The sequence below is a fragment of the Falco biarmicus genome, chromosome 2, assembly GCF_023638135.1.
Source record: "Falco biarmicus isolate bFalBia1 chromosome 2, bFalBia1.pri, whole genome shotgun sequence".
In the NCBI taxonomy this organism is placed as follows: domain Eukaryota; kingdom Metazoa; phylum Chordata; class Aves; order Falconiformes; family Falconidae; genus Falco; species Falco biarmicus.
In genome coordinates this window covers 68,027,559-68,037,487 of record NC_079289.1, presented here as the reverse complement: position 1 = coordinate 68,037,487, position 9,929 = coordinate 68,027,559, and positions in this window count along the sequence as shown.

The window sequence follows — 9,929 nt, the reverse complement described above, 5'->3', positions numbered from 1 at the left end:
TAGGGTCATTGTGGTGGAGGAAATATTTTTATCCAGGCCTCAGGAAATGGTGGTCTGGCTAGCAACTGCAGTGGTGCAGATGGTTACATGAACAGTATTTACTGGGGATAAAGCATGCCATCACTTACCTCTGCTCCAGAACTCCTAGACTACAAGAACTAATCAATGTCAATGGCCACCTGGAAATATCTAGTGCAGAAAGACTGTGGAAGCTACTACCCTGAAGCAATCCTTCAATCTGAAGTGAGGTGAGTCAGAAATGTGCAAGTAAGGTATTGTGGATAAGCAGAACCCTGTTGAGTTATATTTCAAACAGAAATTCAACGAGAGGCCATTGCGTACCTCACTTTTGGAGATGGGCTGAAATGACAGGGAACATAGGGAGTTTTCTGATGGAGTCTTTATGCTTTGCCGGTGAATACTTATGGCACAAGCACTGTGGCAACTTCAAGTCAGCAGAAATCCAGCAGATTTTCTGGAGGTAGTTTTACCAAACTTCACTCCTTTTTTTCAGGACTCGACAAGTGTTTCTCACATGCCCTTTCTAATCTAAGGAAGACCATTACCTATTCCAGACCTGAAAACTGGTGCACATAAATCTGTAGATCTGAGTGCTTCTGCTTTAATTCTGTCCATTCCAGACAGCTTACAAACCAGTTGCCTTTTCCCTGGCTTCTTCAGAAAATATGGAATGAAAATGTTGACATCAGCTGTCAGGCTTAGAGTGCACACGGTTTCTCAATTCCCAAAGGATCTTCCATATCTAAAGTTCATTTACAATTTCACTTGCATGTTTAATCAACACTGTCTTTGATAACCATTCAGATAGACTCAGGAAAGTATCTTCCCATGTTTCCCCTTTCTCTTCAATACTCACGGAGTTCATTTAGGAAACTACCTCTTTAGGCTGTTGTGGTTTAACCCCGGCCAGCAACCCAGCCCCATGCAGCCGCTCACTCGCTCCCCCTCATCCAGAGGGATCCGGAGGAGAATCAGAAAGGAATGTAAAACTCAGAGGTTCAGATAAGAACCATTTAATAATGTAAACAGAATAAAAAGGAAATAATAATAATAATAATAATAATAATAATAATAATATGTTATAATGGAAAGGTGAGGGAAAGGATAAAATCCAAAGGAAAAGTGAGAAAGGAAAACAAGTGATGCACAGTGCAACTGCTCACCACCTGCTGACCAATGCCCAGCCAGTCCTCGAGCAATGATCCCCAGGCCCCAGCTAACCCCGCCCCAGTTTGTATACCAAGCATGACAGCCCATGGTATGGAATACCTCTTTGGCTGGTTCAAGTCACCTTTCCTGGCTGTGTCCCCTCCCAATGTCCCATGCCCCTCCAGCCCTCTTGCTGGCAGGGCCCAGGAAACTAAAAAGTCCTTGACTTAGTACAAACACTACCCAGCCACAACTGAAAACATCAATGTGCTATCAACATTGTTCTCACACCAAATCCAAAACACAGCACTGTGCCAGCCACTAACAAGAAAGTTAACTCCATCCCAGCCAAAAACAGGACAGCTATTATATTTTAGCTTTTCTTTCCTTTGTGTATTCCATTTTTGAGATACTTCCCATCATGTTACAACTCAATTGTTTTCTACAGCTCAATTTTTCATTGAGCATTTTTCTCCAAGAAACCTTTAGCTTCCAAGCTTAATCAACATTGTTCCATCTTTCACTTTCTGTTTTATAAAATATGACAGAACACTGTTTCCTTTTTTATTTTTTTGTGGTTGTCCTGTATCTCTACTTATAGATGCAGAATTGTCTTCATTTTCTACTAACTTTGCTAGATGCCATCTCTTAGCTAAGTGATAGATACCTGGAAATATTAAGAGAATCTCAGAAGAAAACCTTACTGCAGGTCAGCAAGAAACTTGGTAGGGGAAGGAGGGGGCAGTATGGAGGAAGGAGAGAAATACAATTCTAAGATTATAGCTGATACTAGGCATAATTTTTACAACTGGCCAATACATTGAATTATTAATTCCATACAAAACCTCTTAGAAAACAACATAGTGCATCAAAAACAGATGGCAAAATAGAGTATATTCTGGTTTACCTCTTGATTTGCCAAACCGTGGCATTCCCACTAAAAGTGAACTAGCGTTTGGCAACTTGCCTGGTTTTCAACATATGATGTCTAGCTGGTGCTATGGGGACCTGAACTTTCACTGTAGACATGACGGATTAACAGCAACTTTGGTAGCACCAGTGGTAGACCAGCAAAAGTCTGTGAATCAGAGAGGTTTTTTACATCCATTTTGCCTCAGACCTCATTTTCCTTTCTTTAAATATTTCAGACAAAACTACTCAGTATCCAATGAGTCCAGGGAGATAATCTTGTTTTGTACACATTGAAAAAATTCTGGCATTCTTTCCTTTGAAGTGCTCCAAGTCTTCTGTGCCTGAAAGCAAAGGCATGAAATTTAAAAGGATGCATAGCATTGATATATATCCAAACCCACTCTAATATGGACAAGTGAGGAACTTCTGGGAAAACATTTTCAACAGAGGTTTCACAGAATTACAGAATCATGTAGGTTGAAAGGGTCTTCAAGAGGTGTCTAGTCCAACCTTCTACTCATAACAAGGTCAACACTGAATTCAGAATTCAGGTTACTCAGGTTCATCCCATCAGATCTTGAAAACCTCCAATGATAGATTCCACTCTGGAATCTCTGGGCAACCTACTCTAGTGTTTCATTTTCTTCACAGTTAAAGTTTTTCCTAATATCTTATATATAGAACTTCCCACATTCCAGTTAAGTCAATTAAGTTCTCTTGCCATGCACCTCAGTAATAAACTTAGCTCTGCCATCTTAATAGCCTACTCATGGTGTTGAAAGGCAATTATGGGGTCCCCCTACAGCCATCTCTTAGTTGCCACAGACAGAACTTATGGGGAATGTGCTCTAGCCCCTGGATTACGCTTACTTATGTCTTTCTTGCACTGGGTTCCCAAAACTGAGCACAGTATCTGGATGTGGCCAAGTAAAGGAGAAAAATCACTTCTCTCAGCATATCATTAACATAGTTAATATAGAGTTGTAGAACAGCCCCAACTGGAAGGGACCTCAGAAGATCATCTGGTCAAACCTTTCATCTTGCTAATATAGCCCAAGATGCTGTTAGCTTTCATGACTACTAGGGCCCACTGCTGGATCATGTTTAGCTTCCTTCCCCCAAGATCCTTCTCAGCCAAGCTGATCCCCCAACAGTCAGTCGCTAACCTCCTGCAGGGAGTCCGTCCATCCCCCTGATGGAGCAGGATGGAGAACAGGGAGCCTTGCTCTCCCTTTTTCTACTCAGGACTTCTTGCTGGCATGGAGAAGGCAGCCACCATATTATAATGTGGAGAGAACAAAAGAAAGACTGGGAGGTGAAAATAAAAATTCTGCCTCGTAGCCTAAGAGCTCTCTAGGAGCACAGATAGATCTAGTATAATTTGAAGCCAGAGAAGAGGTCACTGAGACCTCTTTGTCATAGGAGTTGTTAGAAGGTTGGAATTATGGTCTGATGAAGATTATATTGAGAGTTACAACGAGATTGTTGGTTTGGATCACAGCAAACTAAATTCTGGTGAGAAAGAGGAAGACTTGTGACCAAATGAGTAGATCAGACCTTATTAAGAAAGGCAAGGAGCAGATACATCATAACAAGGTGAAGAGGAACAGACTAGGAAAAGAAACTGGGATGGGTATTTACGAAGCAGGTAGGAAGCCCTTAACCTTACAGGGAGTCAGGCAATTGGCATTGCCAGTAAAGCCAGTGCAGAAAAGGAGTAAAAATACATCAGATGGGAATCTTTGTGGGTAGAACGGAGATCAGGACAGTCTGAGGATCTAAGCCCAACTCCAAATTGTGAGATGACACTGTGAACAGTGAATTTCAACCTGGATCGACAAAGGATTTCACTACAATGTGTGAAAACGGAGCTGGGTTAAAGGACCACCTGTGGGGAAGACATTGAACTGAGAAGGCTGTGGCAGCTTGGAAGATGTAGAGAGAGGGCATCAAGGTTTGGGAAAATGGCAGCTGACATCTGTAAACATAAATAATATGTGAATATATAATCACATGCAAATCATTATGCATATTTAAAAAGTAAGTTTTTTGCAAATCTTTTTCTGACTTTTCAGTTATAGCTTTTAGTTGTGTATAATAATATGATTAGAGTCACTTTTTTTACTTGCATTGTACCATATACTCTTGCAAGCAGATTAGTTTAAATTCCAAATAAAACTGAGTAGTCTATTTCTCTACCTTAGTTTTATCGACAAATAATGCAACATCAGCAGAGCTCTCTGAAGGAAAGTCAAAATCTCAGAAGCTGTTCAGGTTTTGGTCTTCACCTTCTTAAAGCTGGGATTAGTTTTTCTCCCTTTCAGTTCCTTCCAGCTGGAATTAGGAGTCAGAATCTCTGGCTTCTTGAATAGCAAAATTTGTTGAGACCATTCACTAAAGTTACTATTTTATGCACGTGAGTAATGCAGCTTCTGTAAGTTGAACATGATATTATCCCTGGAAAAACTACGCATACGCTTTATCTTCAAAGATATTGCTGAATTTAACTTATGCATATCTTTGCACTCAAGTTTGAGTTGATAACCTGTCAAGCTGATCTAAGCTGTTTGTGTTTTCCTGTGCTCTTCTTCATAATGGGAAGTATCTTTTGCTAACCACACATTGGTGAAATGAGTATTGAGTTTATTAGCACCATCCAGCTCCTCAAAAGGAGGGAAAGAGAGAAAACAAAAGACTGAGAGAGGAAGCAAGAGAAAAGAAGGGAGGAAGGGAAGGGAGAGGAGGGGAAGGGGAAGGGGAAGGGGAAGGGGAAGGGGAAGGGGAAGGGGAAGGGGAGGGAAGGGGAGGGAAGGGAAGGGAAGGGAAGGGAAGGGAAGGGAAGGGAAGGGAAGGGAAGGGAAGGGAAGGGAAGGGAAGGGAAGGGAAGGGAAGGGAAGGGAAGGGAAGGGAAGGGAAGGGAAGGGAAGGGAAGGGAAGGGAAGGGAAGGGAAGGGAAGGGAAGGGAAGGGGAGGGGAGGGGAGGGGAGGGGAGGGGAGGGGAGGGGAGGGGAGGGGAGGGGAGGGGAGGGGAGGGGAGGGGAGGGGAGGGGAGGGGAGGGGAGGGAAGGGAAGGGAAGGGAAGGGAAGGGAAGGGAAGGGAAGGGAAGGGAAGGGAAGGGAAGGGAAGGGAAGGGAAGGGAAGGGAAGGGAAGGGAAGGGAAGGGAAGGGAAGGGAAGGGAAGGGAAGGGAAGGGAAGGGAAGGGAAGGGAAGGGAAGGGAAGGGAAGGGAAGGGAAGGGAAGGGAAGGGAAGGGAAGGGAAGGGAAGGGAGAAATGCAAAATATGATCATAAACCTATAAAATTGTGTGGGCACTTAGAAAATTACAAAGAGCATTGAAATATAACAGCAAAATAAAGAATAAGCGTACAACTATAATTTAGCTTTCCTTGAAGACATAATCAGTCTGGATGTTAAGAAGTCAAGTTATTAATTCTAAACTGTCATATTTCTTTTTTAAGATGTCATTTGCTGGTTCAAATCATGAACTTGCTATCATCCTATCAAAATTCTATATACTCCTTTGACACCTTGTAGAAGGTGTAATTTGGCTACTTCATGCTCCAAATTTCCTCTGACTGGTTCTGGCTGCTTGACTGGGCTCCTCTCTAGTGATTCAACATCACCATGGGGATCCCGAGAGGCATGACCAGGATCATCAATGGAAGGAACCAGGATGAATCCTGGAATATGTAGTTCAGGCAGAGACTGCCGTATAGAGAAGATTGGAAGCCTGAAGCACTGACCTGTCACTCTCATGAGGCCACATGTCAGTATTTCCACATAGACATATTTTCTTTCTCAGCTGAAGTATTTTGGGGTTGATTTTTTTCATCAAAATGTCAACATTTGACACATATAATGTCAATTTTTCAGCCATTCTACAGTAAATTGCACCCAATACAAATGTATGTGTATCTCCTCTATTTTTCCATACTAGCTGTTTTTTTCAATAAAAAATTATGGAAAAAAGTGAAGACGTGTCAGAATCTATAGGCTCTAATAGTGGGATTCATCAGACGAAATACAAAAATCTATAACTGAGACATCTACATCTGAGGTTGTCACCCTGGATTCTTTTCATAATCAATGGAGAGAAATAGGCACTTTTAGGGTGTGATTCATCTCGTCCTGAAGCAGATGGCTAAAATAGGTCAGCTGAATCATGTTTTAAAGGCACCTATTTCTCTCCATTGGCAGTACAGGGAATCTATGGTGACAACTTAAAGACACTGACAGCTCAAGTTAAATAAAATTGCTTATACCTTAAGAGTCCATAATACTGTTGTGCACAAACTTGTATTTTTGCACCATAATTTCACCTGTTCGTTTCCAAATATGCAATGACTTTTTTTTTCTTCTTTCTCACTGTTAAACCAATCTTTTTACCTTCATTTTTTTCCAACCTACATGGTATTGTGCATCCTTTTTCTATTCCCCTCAACACCATAAAATCAGGCTTTAAACCAGTAATTTTCAGCCAATATCTGAGATAAATGCATGCCTTATCACCAAAACTGTGTGATTCTACAGTGCTGCCTACTTTTCTTGCTAATGTCACCACTAGTCTTTTGAAATACAACTCACATAACCAAATTATACCAATTGTCTGATATAGGAGGCCAGGATCAGGCAAAAGATATTCCAGTGTTCTTTCCCGACATGGAATACACAACATCTTTTCCCAAAGGATGTCAGTTAACATAATAAAATTTTTCCAGCATTCTTTCTATCTTTGGATGCCACAAAATAGAAAACTGTTCTCTTTGTCGCCTTTGCTCACATAAGAAGCAAGGATTTTTCAGTAATTGGCTGTGGCTTGGGACAGAAGACTGCAAAATATACATATTAATGTTAGTAGGTGGAGCAGTGAGCACAACCTTTCTGCATTTTTCCATGCCTCAGTCCTAGAAGTACATGCCAGCAACACTGATATCTCTTTTGAGCTCTTCTAGAAATTAAGCATGAATGAAAGTCTAAACAGTGGTTGCAGATCTTTGTGCCCGTTCCATTAATTTCTCCAACATGGAGTACTGCCTGAGCAGAATTCTGAAGGAAAGCAAAGAGCAATAAATCTGGCTTCCCTCTGGGTAAACCCTCCAAAAGGATATAAAAGAGTGAGGGATGGGGTATGAATTTCACTTCAATGCACCAGTAATCTGGTAGGGCTAAATCTGAGTGGAGGATTCAGATTAACGTCCAGCTACATACCGCAGGTTTTCAAATTTTCATAGTGTAAAAAGCAAAAAGGAACTCTTAGATCATCTAATCTGCTTTCTTCTCGATCACAGGCACTTATCTTTCACACAGTTATCCCTACCTTGAGCCAAATAGTTTCTCTGCAGCTAAAGTATATCTTCCTGAGAGGCATCTAATCTTGAGTTGAAGATCTCAAGAGATGGAAAATCCACCACTTCCCTCTATAATGTGTTCTGATAGCTAATAGCTATCAGCATTAAAAGTGTGTGCCTTATTTCCAATTTGAATTCATCTGGCTTCAGGCTCCAGCCTTTGGCTCTTATTATGCCTTTCTCCACTAGATTACAGAGTCCTTTCATATCCATTATTTTCTGCCTGAGAAGGTATATATGCCATAAGCAAGTCACCTCTCAATCTTCTGCCTCATAAACAGAAAGATCCAACTCTTTAAATCTCTCACCAGAAGTATTTTTCCATTTTAAAAACATTTCTGCATTTTCTCTCTACCCTCTCCAGTAGCTCCACTGTGTCTTTCTGAAAATGTGGACTGCAAAGTTGATGCCATACTCCCAACATTGTCCTCCCCAAGTTATATCAGGAAGATCAGCTTTCCAGTTCCCTCAGTGACCGTTCAGTAATCATGTTGAGTTTTTGCTATATTATCCCATTCTGAGCTACTGTTTAGTTGCTTGTCTGTTATGAATCCTCCATATTTTTAACTCACTGCTTTCAGTTACTCAGTTCTATGGTTTTCATCCTCGTTTCTAGGACAGTAATTTAGGATTGAGCTGTATTAAAGCATCTTATTTCTAATAACCTAGTTTACTAAACAACCTGTTCCATCTCACAGTGTTCTCTTTGTTATTTACCACTGACTTATCCAGAAATGCTTCCAGGAGTAATTTCCTGCTAACTTCTGGACTGTTAATAAAAAAAAAACTTGTGATCATTCTACTGGTACCATTTCTTGAGGAATCAGAGGAGAAATATCCCGTGTCAGTTTGCATTATTTTGCGTAAGAGTAACAGCAGGCGAAGGGGTCTGACAAGTAACATTGTCTGCTTGCCTCCTATGGCATTCCTTGTATGTCAGGACTTGTTCAAAATTATCATCAATGTACCGAACATTTCTCCAGCTGCTTTTAGGAATTCTTAAATGCTGGTTATCCAGTTCTGCTGATTTCAGAATGCTAATCATTAGGGTTTGTTGTTTAACACCCTCTTTGATTACTAATGGGGAATCCTCTTCATTATGTGATACAAGTATGGCTGAATGTTTTTTCACCTTGGAATTGTTAATTCACCTAAAGACATAAGTTTTGATGGGTCTAAAAGTATTCAAGCATCTGGAATGAACTGGATCAACCGTTGTAAGGCAAACAGTTATGGCAGGATTTAAATGTCATGCCAAAACCAGAGAGGAGCTCTGATTTCTTACACTTTTACATCCATATATCAGTCACCCATGAAGAGGGAAAAGAAAGCTCAAATCTCTGCCTTTTTGACTGGGAATAATAAATGGCTTAAGCACTGAGATACAGGAATTCTGGGCTGAACATCTTCTTTTGAAGTTACACCACCTTTTCTAAGTACCTACACACACATTGGGCTACTGAGAACAAATGTAAATGGACATTAAAGTGTTCTTTTTCTAGATTCTGAAATTAAAAACAAAAAACAAACAAAAAAAAAAACCCAAAAAAAAAACCAGTTTGGATTTACCTGAGATAAAGTTATATTGCTTTGATTGCCAAACAACAACAAATTGATTATTCATACAACACACACAAAAATATATCAATATATCATCTTTCTTTTTCAGATTCAAACCAGAAATATTTATTAAGAAGTCTGCTCTTTCAATATCATAGTGAGCGGTTTTACCACCTCAGCTTTCTGAAGGTTCTGCAGTAAATGTGGATTATTTTGTTTGTGTCAAAGTTAAAAATGCCATCCTTTTTATAGCTCTGTTTAGCATACATTTTTGCTTCGTTCCTCCAGCTGCTTATATTAATTTTCTGTGCTTTGTATGTTTTACTGGGATATACATAGCTTAGATTTGTATTATATTTGTTAATGCAAAGTCTTTCATTACTCATGTCATTTTGGATGCTCCATCTACTTTTCAACCAAAGACAGTACTTGTCCCACCCATGAGATGGAGCCCACTCTGTCTGTGCAACTTCTTGGCCTAAAACGATGAGTTCCCCAACGTGCCAGTGCTCCACAGCATCAAAATCTGCATTGTCAAATGTGTTGTGCAATCAAGGGTTCAACAACAGTGTTTTCTGTCTTCTGCTCTTGCTTTCAGGGTCAGCAAGATTTCTCAGCAGATCATGTTTATTGCCTTCTTCAGAACTGTGGCACCATACTGTCATTGGCTTTTTCATTTTATTCCAGTGAATACAGCATTATTATAAAGATTTGCTGAAGGAGTTCATGAAGCTTCTCAGTCTTGGTATTGTTAACTTGTGGCCTGCTCTTCAGCCGAATAACTGAAAAAAGTCCACAGCTGATCTGAGACAATACACAGCAGTGCTCCTAGCTTGTGTCCATACTGTTAATTAGCAGAGGAACTAACCTCCTCCCCAAAGTCCAATGGCACCAGTTGTTGAGGTCTTAGGACTTTTCCTTTTCTGGGCAGATTTGT